Source organism: Cyanistes caeruleus, chromosome 4 (genome assembly GCF_971803275.1).
Source record: "Cyanistes caeruleus chromosome 4, bCyaCae1.hap1.1, whole genome shotgun sequence".
NCBI classification, from domain to species: domain Eukaryota; kingdom Metazoa; phylum Chordata; class Aves; order Passeriformes; family Paridae; genus Cyanistes; species Cyanistes caeruleus.
In genome coordinates, this window is record NC_141704.1 from 36653374 (window position 1) to 36665222 (window position 11849).

An 11849-nucleotide genomic window follows, 5' to 3' on the forward strand; every position below is an offset into this window, starting at 1 on the left:
CAAAAATTTACTAGGTAAATGGTTTTTATGTAACAGGTATTTTGGAAATGCTTAATTCCTCTTCAAATTTGATAGTATTAATTTAAAGCATAGATAGTATTTTTCACTTGAATTTGCTTCTTTTTCAGATATGGAACAAGTCGCATAGCATACTTCAGAGAGATTCTTCAGCTATCATACTAATGTAAAAAGCAATAACTTCAGCACATACCAAGCCTAAAATATTTTAAAGCAGCATAAGGGGGAACTGTGTCTGGAAAATTTTAGCCAAAGTTAATAGTGAAAATACAATCTAAAAAGCTGGTGCAGTCACCATCTAACATCCCCACAGACAATAATGATATGATAGCCCTGAAGTTTGTTTTTTGACAGTACTTCTTAGAAGAGTGCAGGCACCATTTGCAACTTACTGTTCAAATTCTGTAATACAGTTGGTGCTGGCTCCTCCTGTGAGTGACAACTCAGGAGTGGAAGGAGGCACAACTGCTGAGCTTGAAGTCTAAGTAGGGCTTAGGTAGTAGGGCTGGTTTTAATGCATTAAGTGTAGCGCAAAAAACCCTTACAGGAATATGGTATGAAGTAGTAAATTCCCACAGTTACAGTTCAGCTTTGGTCATAACAAATGGACGGGTTGACTTGCCTTATCTTGGTTCTGTGTTTTTCTGCTTTTGCTGTCAGATGCAACTGGCATAGAAGCATAAATATAGCAGAAACGTATCATGTGTTTTGGCTATTTGCTCAAACTCCGGTAAGCAGTTGTGGAGCCACTGAGGTTGTGGCTCTGACTAACATTGCTTAAAGTTCATATTTACAGTCCATTTAAGTATTGAAAGTTGTTTTCCCCAACTATAAAGAAAAAATCTATTTATTGTGCATTACTTTCTCTCTTACATTGTTACCTTGAAGTAACTGCCTTGCGCTGACACTGAACTCTTTTATTGGTTACTTTCAGTTGTTTCTGAAGCAGCCAAACCTAAAGAAGCAGTATATAATACTTCAGTGTCACTCTTCTTGAGAGCAGCAGACTTCTCTGGGAAGCCAAGTCCCTAAACAGTCCTTGGCACTAAACTGTCCTTTATTGGTTCCACACTTGTTACTGTCGCACTTTGGGATCATCAGGCATCTTCCACTCAAGGTAAAGACAGGGAAAGTAGTAGAAGAAAGCACCTAAATGTGCACATATATGATGATTGACACTGGAAACTGCAGGTGTCACCACAATTAGACCTTAGTACAGTAGAGGATCTGCACCTTTATTGTTTGCTCTGTTGGAGAAAGGAGGTCAAGTTTTGCAGCGTGAGGCAGCAGCCAAAGCGATGAAGGGAACAAGTTCATCATGAATGAGCTCAAAAAATCTTCTTGTTGTGACAGTGGGGAGAAAAAAAAATGTACAAATATGAGGTCTCTCCTCCATATGTCTATTCAATAATTTGCTGTGTAAGGGCTGGAACATGGAACTGTTGTTTTACCTTGCCTTCTGTGAAGCTTTCCAGTACTTGAATGTTTATCCCTAACTGCAAGTTCTGGTTTTCAAAGACCAGAATACCTGCTTCTACCTGAGAAACAGGTAATTACAATTTACCTCTTGTCAGTATAAGTGCTGACAAAAGCAAAGTTTAGGGAAAAAAGTGAAAATGTTTTGAGACTATGGCCATTTCCGGTGGTTAAAAAGCTGCTGTAAGCTTGCCTAAAAATGTGAACTATGCTGAAAGAAGAAGCCAAAAATCCTTCATTTGTAGGACCCTCCCAAATGTCTGGAATTTCTTAGCTTTCCTGAGCGTGAGAAAGAGATTTTTCAAGTATACATTCATCTTTGACATGAAAACACTGAATGCCTTTTAAACTGTCTCAGATTTCTGGCTAGAGTTTCCCTAAGTTTGTGATTTCTAAACTCTAATGCCAGACAAATAGTTCATGTTGCAGGATGCTGAAAAAAAAACCCCTTTTCTATATATGTGCATTCAAAAAAGTATCCTACATTAAGTGGAGGGTCTGGAAAACAACCTATAATGAAGTATAGGTGTATAATTTGCATTCATATGTAACATTGCCCTCACAATAGATAACATTGTGAAGGCTATAAATTCATAGCAATGGCATTTAAGCAAGTAGTACAGACGTGCTCTTGTCTTAGACTGAGCTGATAAAGAAATGTAAAAAAGCTGTATGAAGTATTAATTCAGTCTTGGCAGATTTCACTATGAAAATGATGATTTCCCTTTGAGAAATGCACTAGAAACTGGAAAGCTTTACTAGAAATAAAATAAGCAGTTGCCTAATCATTATAGCACAGCATAACTATATAGAATCAATTATTTATTTTCCACAATCTTGATTAATTTAGAAAAATTAGGTGGCTTTTTAATAACTCTAATTTTCTCATTAGAAATGCCTGGTTTTGAAGAAGACAGGGGAAAATGATAAGAAAGAAAATGTGCTTTAGTATAATGGTCTAGAGCAGTTCCAGAGCTGGCAGCCACCAGGAACGCTGCTCTGCAGTGTCACCTGACATGGTGACCAGACAGGTGAATAAAGCACTGTATGGCTGTCCCCAGGCAAGGAAAGAAATTTGTACAACTGCTTTAAAACATCTTACTGCTGATCTTGTGATAGTTGAAGGACTATACCAACAACAGTTAAAAACAGAAGTGTCAGCTCCTGCTTAAGTACGCAGGCAGAAATGAAATGGACGGTTTTCAGGGTAGTTTCCTACACTGGATCATTTCCAAACCAGGATTATTTGGATATTTATTTCTGTAAAATGCAGACAGAAACTATATTTGCCATATATAAGCTATTACTTCAGCCCCACTATTTTTTGACGCTTAAGTTGATTTAAGTTTTTGTCTATATTTAGCTAGTAACAATTTCATAAGAAAAAACATCTGTGTTAAGAGATCAGTCAGGTTACAAAATGCAGTGTTTAAGAGTCAGGAAGAGACAAAAAACACAGAAGAACATGGGTTGTTGAGATGATAGTGAGAGACAAATACCCAGTAGCATACTCGGATGCCTCAGAATGAATGGAGTAAACCTGACAAAACACCTGTAGGGTCAAAGAGAACTATCATCCCCACTTCACCAATAGGAAATTGAGTGTGAGAGTTTGTAGATAGCTAATGCACATTTAATTCTTTCATTTAGTTTTGAAACATCACTAGATGATTTTGATTTAGGGACAGTGACCTCTCCCCCGCAAAGAACAGCTGACAAAATCTTAACCCAAGCCACAAGTATTTGTGGTTGTTGCTGAAGAGGATGATCCTGCTGTCTATCCTGTCCCAGGCCATGTGCTCCCGGTGCTTTTCCTGTGTTGGATGTAGTAGTTGTGCCAGCAGATTCGCATGCTGAGCTGGCAGCTGCTGCAGTGCCATTGCAAGATGTGATCCAAGTAGAAGGAGGGAAATGCACAGGGAGGGATGGACAGAGCAGAGCGAGATGGACTGTTCTGTGACAATCTGCACATGTCAGGTATAGTAGCGTGAGCCACACTCTGAAAACTCTGACTCCTATAAGCAGATATTACCCAGAACTATTGTCTGGCAACAATCTGGAATGTTTAGAGCAGGGCACCTGCTTTGGCAGAGGTACAGGAATGCAAACAGATTGCTACTGCTTCTTACATCCAACTCTGGTGGGTGGTGAGGCTGAGAGATAAGATACTGTGTGGGGACCAGGGAAATATCTAACACATTATGCATCTCATACAAAATGCATCCATCTAACAGATTGTGCATTAAAAAAAAAAAACAACAACAAAACAGGACTAACCACATTAAATGGAATTCCCACCAGCACAGCATGTGAGGCAATCATCCTTGTCCATTCAGACCTGGTAAAATCGGAGTCAGCTGAAATACTGTGACCAGTTCTCAGTGCTTAAAAATGCAGCTCGTTTGGAAATGCTCCAGAGGCAAGCGATAAAATAATCAGAGGCCTGTCAAACATAGTCTGTTATGCTGGAACATCTATAGAGAGGCATAACAAAATTCAAATATTTAAGAACTACCTATAAAAAGGAAGGGAATAAACTGTTCTCTAGTGCAATGAGAGGGCTGGATTTGAGGCAAAAGGGACATCAGGGTTAAACTACATATACTAATTTTGTAATTGTAAGAATAGCACAGTACTGGAACAGATCACTTAAGGAAGATTCAGAATTTCTGTATTTAAAAGGTTTTAAGGGTACATAGGACAAACAATAGCCTGTAAAAGCCAAAGTATTTGGTTTAATAACCCCCACATGATTTTTTGACTCTGCTGAATCTGATTTCTAAGACTTCTGTATTAATTTTCTTCTATGGTTTACAATACTAATAAGCAGTTAGTACTCAAAAGTGAGAATTGTATCTCTGGCATTCTCTCTCAGTTCAGACCCTTGACAAACTATTGTTTTCCTCCCAATTAAATTTTATCAAGTGTCAAACTTTCCAGTCCATCTAAAACAAACTTTTCCAGTCCATCTAAATCATTAAACTATTACTTCTAAGACTTGCTATCTCATGTCTAAATCAAAGCTAAGTCCTCTCTGTGCCTGTCTGCCATGGATACTTGTCAATCTCAGTGTGTGGAAATAGCTGCTCTGAGAAAACTCTTCTGTTCCATGGCCTAACCCCATCACCTCGAAGGTTCCCCCACGCAGGCACCCTGCTCCCCTCACTCTCCCTTTCAGGGTTTCATTCTTCTGCAGGGTTCTTAAGACAAGCATTCCTCTGAACTCTTGGCTCCATCAGACCACCTGCTGCCTCTGCCCTTACTTTTACTCGTTGTTATGTGAAGTTTTGTACTGAAAACATGGTATCTGTCATTTTTAGGGCCTTTGTCCCCTTTAAAATTTACAGTTACTCTTTCTATACAACTTTCTGAAGTTTTCTCATAATTTCCACACAGTCGGTTGCCTTAATAAAATAAACCTTTGACGCATTCTTGCCTTTTGTGTTGAAGCGTGTAATCCGTCCTAGACACACAAAGACCATAAACAAAGACATACCAATTTTATCCGATGGCATCTTTATGGTTACATTGCTGCTGCAGCAGTCCTAGGCCTTGACCCCCGCTGAGCCCTCTGTGTCGTGATGCCCTGTCAGCCTCAAGCAAAAGAGGAGAACCTAAGTTTTAGGGGGAAAAAAAAAAATAATCCTAAAGCAGTAACGTTCCTCGGTTTCCTGCGCGAGTGAGGCAGTAAAGGGCGAGGAAAGAAAGGGAAAAAAAAAGCGGATGACCCCGACGTGATTCGAACACGCAGCCTTCTGATCTGGAGTCAGACGCGCTACCGTTGCGCCACGAGGTCTTGCTCAGCAGCGCTACGCAGAGGGTTACAACTCGGCCGCCGTGGCCGCCGGCAGCGCAGTCCCTGTGCCCGGAGGGGCTGGGCTGGGCCGGCGCGGCCGAGGACCCTGCCCGTCCTCTACGGCAGCCGCCCCCCTGCGCCGGCCCCTATGCTCCGCCACCGTTCCGTTTCCGCCCTCCCGCGCAAGCACGTTAACCCTCCCCACCCACACCCCCGCTAGTGGGCCGCAGCAGCAAGAGCCTTCCGCCACCGCTCCCTGGTGGTGCCGAGCTCGCCTCCCGCGCCGTTGCCGCCCTACGCAGGCCCGTGGGTCCGTGCTCCTGCTGCCGGAGGCCGCCCCGCTGTCCCTCCACCCGCAGCATTTATAGAAGTTGAGCAGACGTGGCTGTGCGGGTTTGCTCATAAAAGCGCTTCCGCAGAGGCTCGTCGCAAGGCAGTTCCTCGTTAGTATAGTGGTGAGTATCCCCGCCTGTCACGCGGGAGACCGGGGTTCGATTCCCCGACGGGGAGGCCGCAGTGCTCTTTTTCCCGCTCTGCCGCCGGACGGCGCCTTTTGCCGGCGGCGTCAACGGCTCGCGCGGGGCGCGGCGAGTAAAATAAAAAGCGCGCGCGAGCGCAGCTCTCCCCGTCGGGGAATCGAACCCCGGTCTCCCGCGTGACAGGCGGGGATACTCACCACTATACTAACGAGGAGCCGCGGGCACTGCCCTCCCCGCGGGGGCCCCCTCCCGCTGCCCCCGGCCGGAGCTGGAGGCCGGAGCGCAGCGGTCACACGGGCCCGAACACACGGGCGAGGACAGCTCCGGCACAGGGACAGCTCCGGACACACCCGACACACAGACAGGCTCCGCGGACCTGCGGGCACGGGTCTCTGGACATTGCCGCGGAAGGGAACTGCCCGGCTGGAGGCGGGGGGAGCAGAGCTGCACCGGCAGCTCGGGTGTCTTTGCGTTTGTGCTTCTGCATCTCGTTCACGCAGAGCTTCTTTTTACGGGAACCTGAGAAGTGCTGGAGTCAGCAGTCCTTGAGGTTAAGGAACCGGAGCACCTGCTCCTCACCTACCTAAAAAAGGAAAGAGGGAAATGGAAACCAGCTACTTTGGGATTTGAGAGTAAAAGGCAGAAGGACATGGGCTGACCATCTGGCTTGATGCTGACCCGGTCAGCAGAAACATGGTTGTAAGTTTGTATCACAGTGACATTAGACAAGAAACTATATTTAATTTGCTGACTTCTGAGCTGAAGAATCAGCACCATATAATAAACAAGCAATCGGAGCAAATGGTGTTCTCTTTTGATGGCCTCCACTACTGCTAGTATTTGTTTTTTATAAATGAACCCTAGCTCAGTTTTTTTCAGATAATCATAGCTAAAGAGCAAACAGCATCCTATATGTAGACTTCTAAATATAAGTGACCTGTAAATAATGCATATCTGAGAATTGGCCTACTCATTTAAACATTTGAATATGTTTCTCAGCGGATGCAACAGATTTAAATTTTGTCCTGAAAAGTGAAAAATAACAACCATAGTCTCAGAACAATTTTAAGGCTTTAGATGTAGTGTAATGAGACATATTGTAGGGCTGTGATCTGGTGATAGGCTTTAAACCTCCCAGAGCAGGATCAAAACCGGTGTTGCCAGGCTGGTCTACACTTGCTGTGCATGTTCAAATTTTGTTCAAAAGATGTTAATGGTTTGCTTGAAGCTGGGAGACTTTCTGGTGGATCAAACGTTGCCTGTTTGCATTTTATGGGACCACACACACTTAGTTTAGATCTTTTTGCCTGCAATTTCTCAGTTCCTTCTGTTCATTAACCCTTGTGGTCAGGGAGCTGAGCTTCAGACATCTTTATGTACCCCAAACAAGAAGATGACTTATCCAAAAATACCTAAGAAGGGGAGCAAGAAGAGACATGGAGGTGTGAGTCAGCTCAGCAAAGGGGCTGTTTTGAAGTGGATACGCTATTATGAGGCTGCAATGATTTGCAGTTGCAGAGCATATGCATTCCTTGTTGATTTGTCACACAGCCTTGCAAATGCAAAGCAGAACAGGTACTGGGAACCACTATCAATGCTCCAAGATCTTGGAGGCTCCATCTTCTCCTCAGGATCTACATGCAGCTATTTCATGTGTCCAGTTCTTGCAATCTTCTTGCATGATTTCCTCATCATTGCATCAGATCTGTGTTTAGCTTGTCCCTAGAGGCTGCTGAAAGGTGACCGGTGAAAGCCACCTGTAAAAATGACCATTACAGTTACAGATCAATTTACAACTCTTAAGGGAAGGAGTGATCAGGCATCTAGCGTGAAATTAACAGCTGAAGAGCTGAAAAAATTCAGGGTAAGGAGGACCGTGACATTGTAGGTCAGTGCCTGGGGGATTAGTGGGAGGAGGGATTTAAGGGGCTTTCCCCTATTAGCCTGGCACAGGTTATTCAGTACTAAACGCAGCCACACAGCTGGGCAGCTTCCCCTCCGTGTTGAGTCATGTGAACTGTCTAATAAATAGAGTCTTTTAAAAACTTGTTGGAGAAATTTCAGGGCTTGAATATTTATGTCCTAAGAATTTTGAAATTAAATAGACAAGAAATGCCCTTGATGAATTGAATTTTCTGGTTAGGTAAAAAGTTTAACAGTTGAATCTGGCCTTTTTTATTCTTACAGCATGGTTTACATCCAGTGGATGCTTTTCCTTACTTAAGGGTGTACTCCAAAGATTGCAGTAATCCATATACACAGGGAAACCTTGAGAAATCCCAAGTGGTCCTCATAATTAATAAAAATCACTAAGGCATAATTGGAATTTCAGAAGTTGATTTTTATCTTTACCACATATTGTACTATTACTCCTACTTCTGACTTCTCCACTACAAAGTTTTTTTGTCTTCTTTTTCACTATTCATCCTCTCTCCCTTTGTTTTTGTTTGACTCCATTTCCTCAGGAAAAGACCAGGATTTTTACCTGTTTACCTTTTTAAAGCAGATTTATCTAAGTCATGGGAGTGCAAAAGAGTGACCTGAAGGCTTGAAGAAGGTCCTGGTCCTGTTCAGCCTGTCAGTGCTGGAATTGGCTTCTTTGGCTACTGGCACAATTTTTGGTGGGTGTATGAGCATTAGAAGGGAAGTGGTTAGGCTTTTAGATTTAGCAGATAGAAGAAAGAAGATGATATAAAATAAAATGTTAAAAAGCCATTAGAGAAATGAATTGCCATTCCCGTAGTTACTAATGGCAGAGAAAAACATAGGTGGCTCAGGATGTGATTGTTGATTAACTATCTTGCTCAATTGTGAAAAGCCTGACACTTAAAAAAGATGCAGAAATCGATCACAGCACACTTTACATTTGAAACAAGTGGTGAATATTTAAATTGAATAGCCAAAACAGAAAATGAAGAACTGTTGAGAATTATGTGCTTAGAGCACAGCTACTTGAAATCAGATCTTTACTATGTATTTGCAATATATTGTCTGACAATCACCAAAATAGTCTTAATTCTAGTCAAATTAAAGAAAAAGTGTTTAAAGAAAACATATCAGATGTATTGCTAGGTAGATGCACAGGACATTTTACAATTTTGTCACAGCTGATGTGGGGGAGATGGTGATCTGCAACCAGTGGTTTGGAGATGCCTGTTTTAAGAGACGAGAAAAAGGCTGTGGGGAAATATATGAAGGGAGACATTGTCAAGGTGATAATAAATGATCAAAATAAGGAGTCATTAAAGTGCAGTGTAATGCAAAATAATGAACTTCCCAGGGAAAAAAATAAAAGCATGGCTTTTTAAATTTATGTTATTGATCTCCATTATGTGTTATATTGAATGTGAAGAATTTTGCTTCAAAAGGCACAAACACGATGCTTCTGAAGATCAGTCTTTATTTCCAGACTGCTATTTTGCAGGATAATGATCTTACCCTTAAGTGTTTTTGGGTTCGATTTTTTTTTTTTTTAACTTAGAATTTCACGTTTTCAATCGCACTGGCTCCCTCTGGTGGAATTCTGAAGTGCTCTACTTTATAGTCCAGTAAAATTATTGACTCAGACTTCGTTTGATACATGAGGTTACTGTTTTATATAATCGTTACACTAAAACTAAGGAAAAAAGGAGATTCATGCCTCATAAATCCAATTCAGCTTACACAAAATGAACTCATAGAATGAAATTTTAGCAATCTGGGTCAAAATGGCTGGAGAAAACATTTTTCATTTCACCTCCCTCACATTCTCTCAACTGAAATCATGGACAGTGTTTTGCTAGAATGTGTTTGGAAAGGAAAGGAGTTTAAAAAACTTCATAAATATGGGAATGGCCTGTTTAACTTGGCAATCTCTTACAGAAAGTTTTCGTAGGAGAATTTCCGCTTTGAAATTGAGTCACTTGGCAGCAGTTGCCACCTGCATCCTGAGAGTTCTCACCAGAGCTGAACCAGACACTGCACTCCATTCGTCCATTTGTTATTAATAATGAATATAGAAAAGAGAAAAGGAAATATAAAGAGCAGCAGGAAATGGGGAAACTATCAGACTGCTTCCCCTGTTTATGCATGTGGGAAGGACTTACATTTTTGAGGACTTTGCAGAAAACTGAAACCAAGCCTTTCACCTAGAGCTGGGTAACTGTATGGTTGCCCTTCCTCAGTGTAGCAAGACTGACTGAGAGGAAAAAAAATGTTTAAACTTGCATCATCACTCCATCCCAGTCCCATCTCTGCAGTGTTAAGTCCTCATTACTGCACATGGTAGGTTTCCCAAATGAATGTATGCTCCTGCCTCCTCTTTAATAGTTACCAAGGACTCAAGGACTCTTGCCTAGAGCCAGAGAAAGGAGAGAGAAAATCAGTTTAACTCCGCTGTATAAACATTCTCAGGCTGACACACTGATATACTTTTTAATTATAGCACTTCAGGGACTTTGAAAAAAAGAGGACATGAAAAAGTCAAATTTTTCTGTAGACTGACTGTTTGTATTGGAAGAAACTGTGTAGGCTCCTCTGTTTACATGGATGAGAGGGCTACAATCTTTCCTGATATAGTTTAAGAAAGGTAAAAAGGGAAATACTAAAGGTATTTTTAGAACCATTGTTCTCTAAGTGGCATGGAGACTGAGCTATTTGAAAGGACTTCAGTGCTAAATACCAATAATATTTTATACTTTCGACAAAATTCTGCTAAAGGTATCAAATTTTTGCTCAGTCTGACACGGGAAAAATCCTGACCCTTCATACTTCTCTGTTTAAGAAAAAGAATTTAAACAAACTTATTAGATAACTTTTTTTTTTTTTTTTTTTTTAATGAACTTATTGGTCCTCTGAAACTTCAGCTTTTCAGAATTATTTCAGAAAAGTTATTTCAGATTTTCAGTAAGAGCTGTAAGAGCTGTGACTATTGTACATAATTCTGCACACCTCAAAGTTCTTGGAACATTTCCTTAACCTCTAAAACAAACAACATCAGATAAGTAGTATATTGCACGTGTTAACATGTTACTCAAGCATTTGATACGGACTTTAGTAATGTTAAATCTTGTTTCTTCTTATGTAGAAGTCCTATATTGTTCAGCAAATTCTTTACCTGATGTTTCCACAGTGAATGTTTGTTTTACATCTACAAACCTCACTAGTTTTGAACAATGCCTTTTTATATTTAAAATCAACTGAATCAGCCATAAGTTATCAATTTTTAAATAAATCTAGCTTCTGCACCAAGAGAGTATATAAGAAATTTCAGCTGTGTTTAAAAGGCAAAAGTTATTGCTGTGCATTAAGAATTGAAAGTCATTTGTGACATTCCTTACATATGATTAAAAGCTGAGTTTGGCTATTTTCAGCTAGGCACTGTCAAGAGCATTAAGAATCAGAAAACCTGATACATAGAGCAATCCTAGGTTAGGCGCATGTCAAACAGACCTGTACCGTGCAAGAAAAGAGAAGAATGAAAATAATATTTAGAACCAGAAGGCATGTCTAAATTGCTTAGATAAACAAAACTGTAAAATTGCAGGCAAAAAGAGCTAAAGTAGGTAAAATTGTCAGCAACTATTTGTAAGACAAGTCTGCCTCCTATAGAGACTTAAAAATGTAAACTCATAATACTTTAAAAATTACTTCTAATGAATAATTATATTAATATTTTTAATAGTAGTTTATTACTACTAATAAATAAACTCTCTCCCCATCAACTAAATATGGATTAATATATTCAGAATGTATCTTTTCCTGAAGGCATTTTTTTCAAACAAAGGAGGGAAAACAAACACTCTGTACAGGGGCTCAATTCCAGCACAATGCTGAATGCAAGCTTCTTCATTTTTGTTCTGCATTGATCTGGGTTATATTAATGATAATTTCAGGATAAGTGGCAAACATGAAGGCAAGCACAAGGGTGCTCTTTAGGGTGTGTATCAATCTCTCAGGGGTGTGTCAATCCCTAAACCTGAAATCACTTCTACAGTGTCTGTCAACTGGTACAACCCCATATGATATTAAAAAGTGTAAGGGTTGTAACTTTGTGAGATTATTTAGATCAATCTGGGAATATGACCAAAAGATGTATAGTC

General features: G+C 40.8%; 1 long non-coding RNA gene and 3 other non-coding genes across 4 annotated transcripts; 1 reads left to right on the top strand and 3 right to left on the bottom strand.

The window, feature by feature from the left end:
* Positions 1–1232: 1232 nt before the first annotated feature.
* On the bottom strand, positions 1233–5385 carry LOC147653576 (uncharacterized). The gene is made up of 2 exons (XR_015285875.1): positions 4991–5385; positions 1233–3968 (listed from the first exon to the last, which is right to left on the bottom strand). It is a non-coding gene; the product is annotated as an uncharacterized LOC147653576 (long non-coding RNA).
* On the bottom strand, positions 5219–5290 carry TRNAW-CCA (transfer RNA tryptophan (anticodon CCA)). The gene has a single exon. It is a non-coding gene; the product is annotated as a tRNA-Trp (tRNA).
* Positions 5386–5728: 343 nt separating the features above from the next.
* Positions 5729–5800, top strand: TRNAD-GUC (transfer RNA aspartic acid (anticodon GUC)). Its single transcript has one exon. It is a non-coding gene; the product is annotated as a tRNA-Asp (tRNA).
* A 111-nt stretch (positions 5801–5911) lies between these two features.
* Positions 5912–5983, bottom strand: TRNAD-GUC (transfer RNA aspartic acid (anticodon GUC)). Its single transcript has one exon. It is a non-coding gene; the product is annotated as a tRNA-Asp (tRNA).
* Between the last annotated feature and the right edge of the window lie 5866 nt (positions 5984–11849).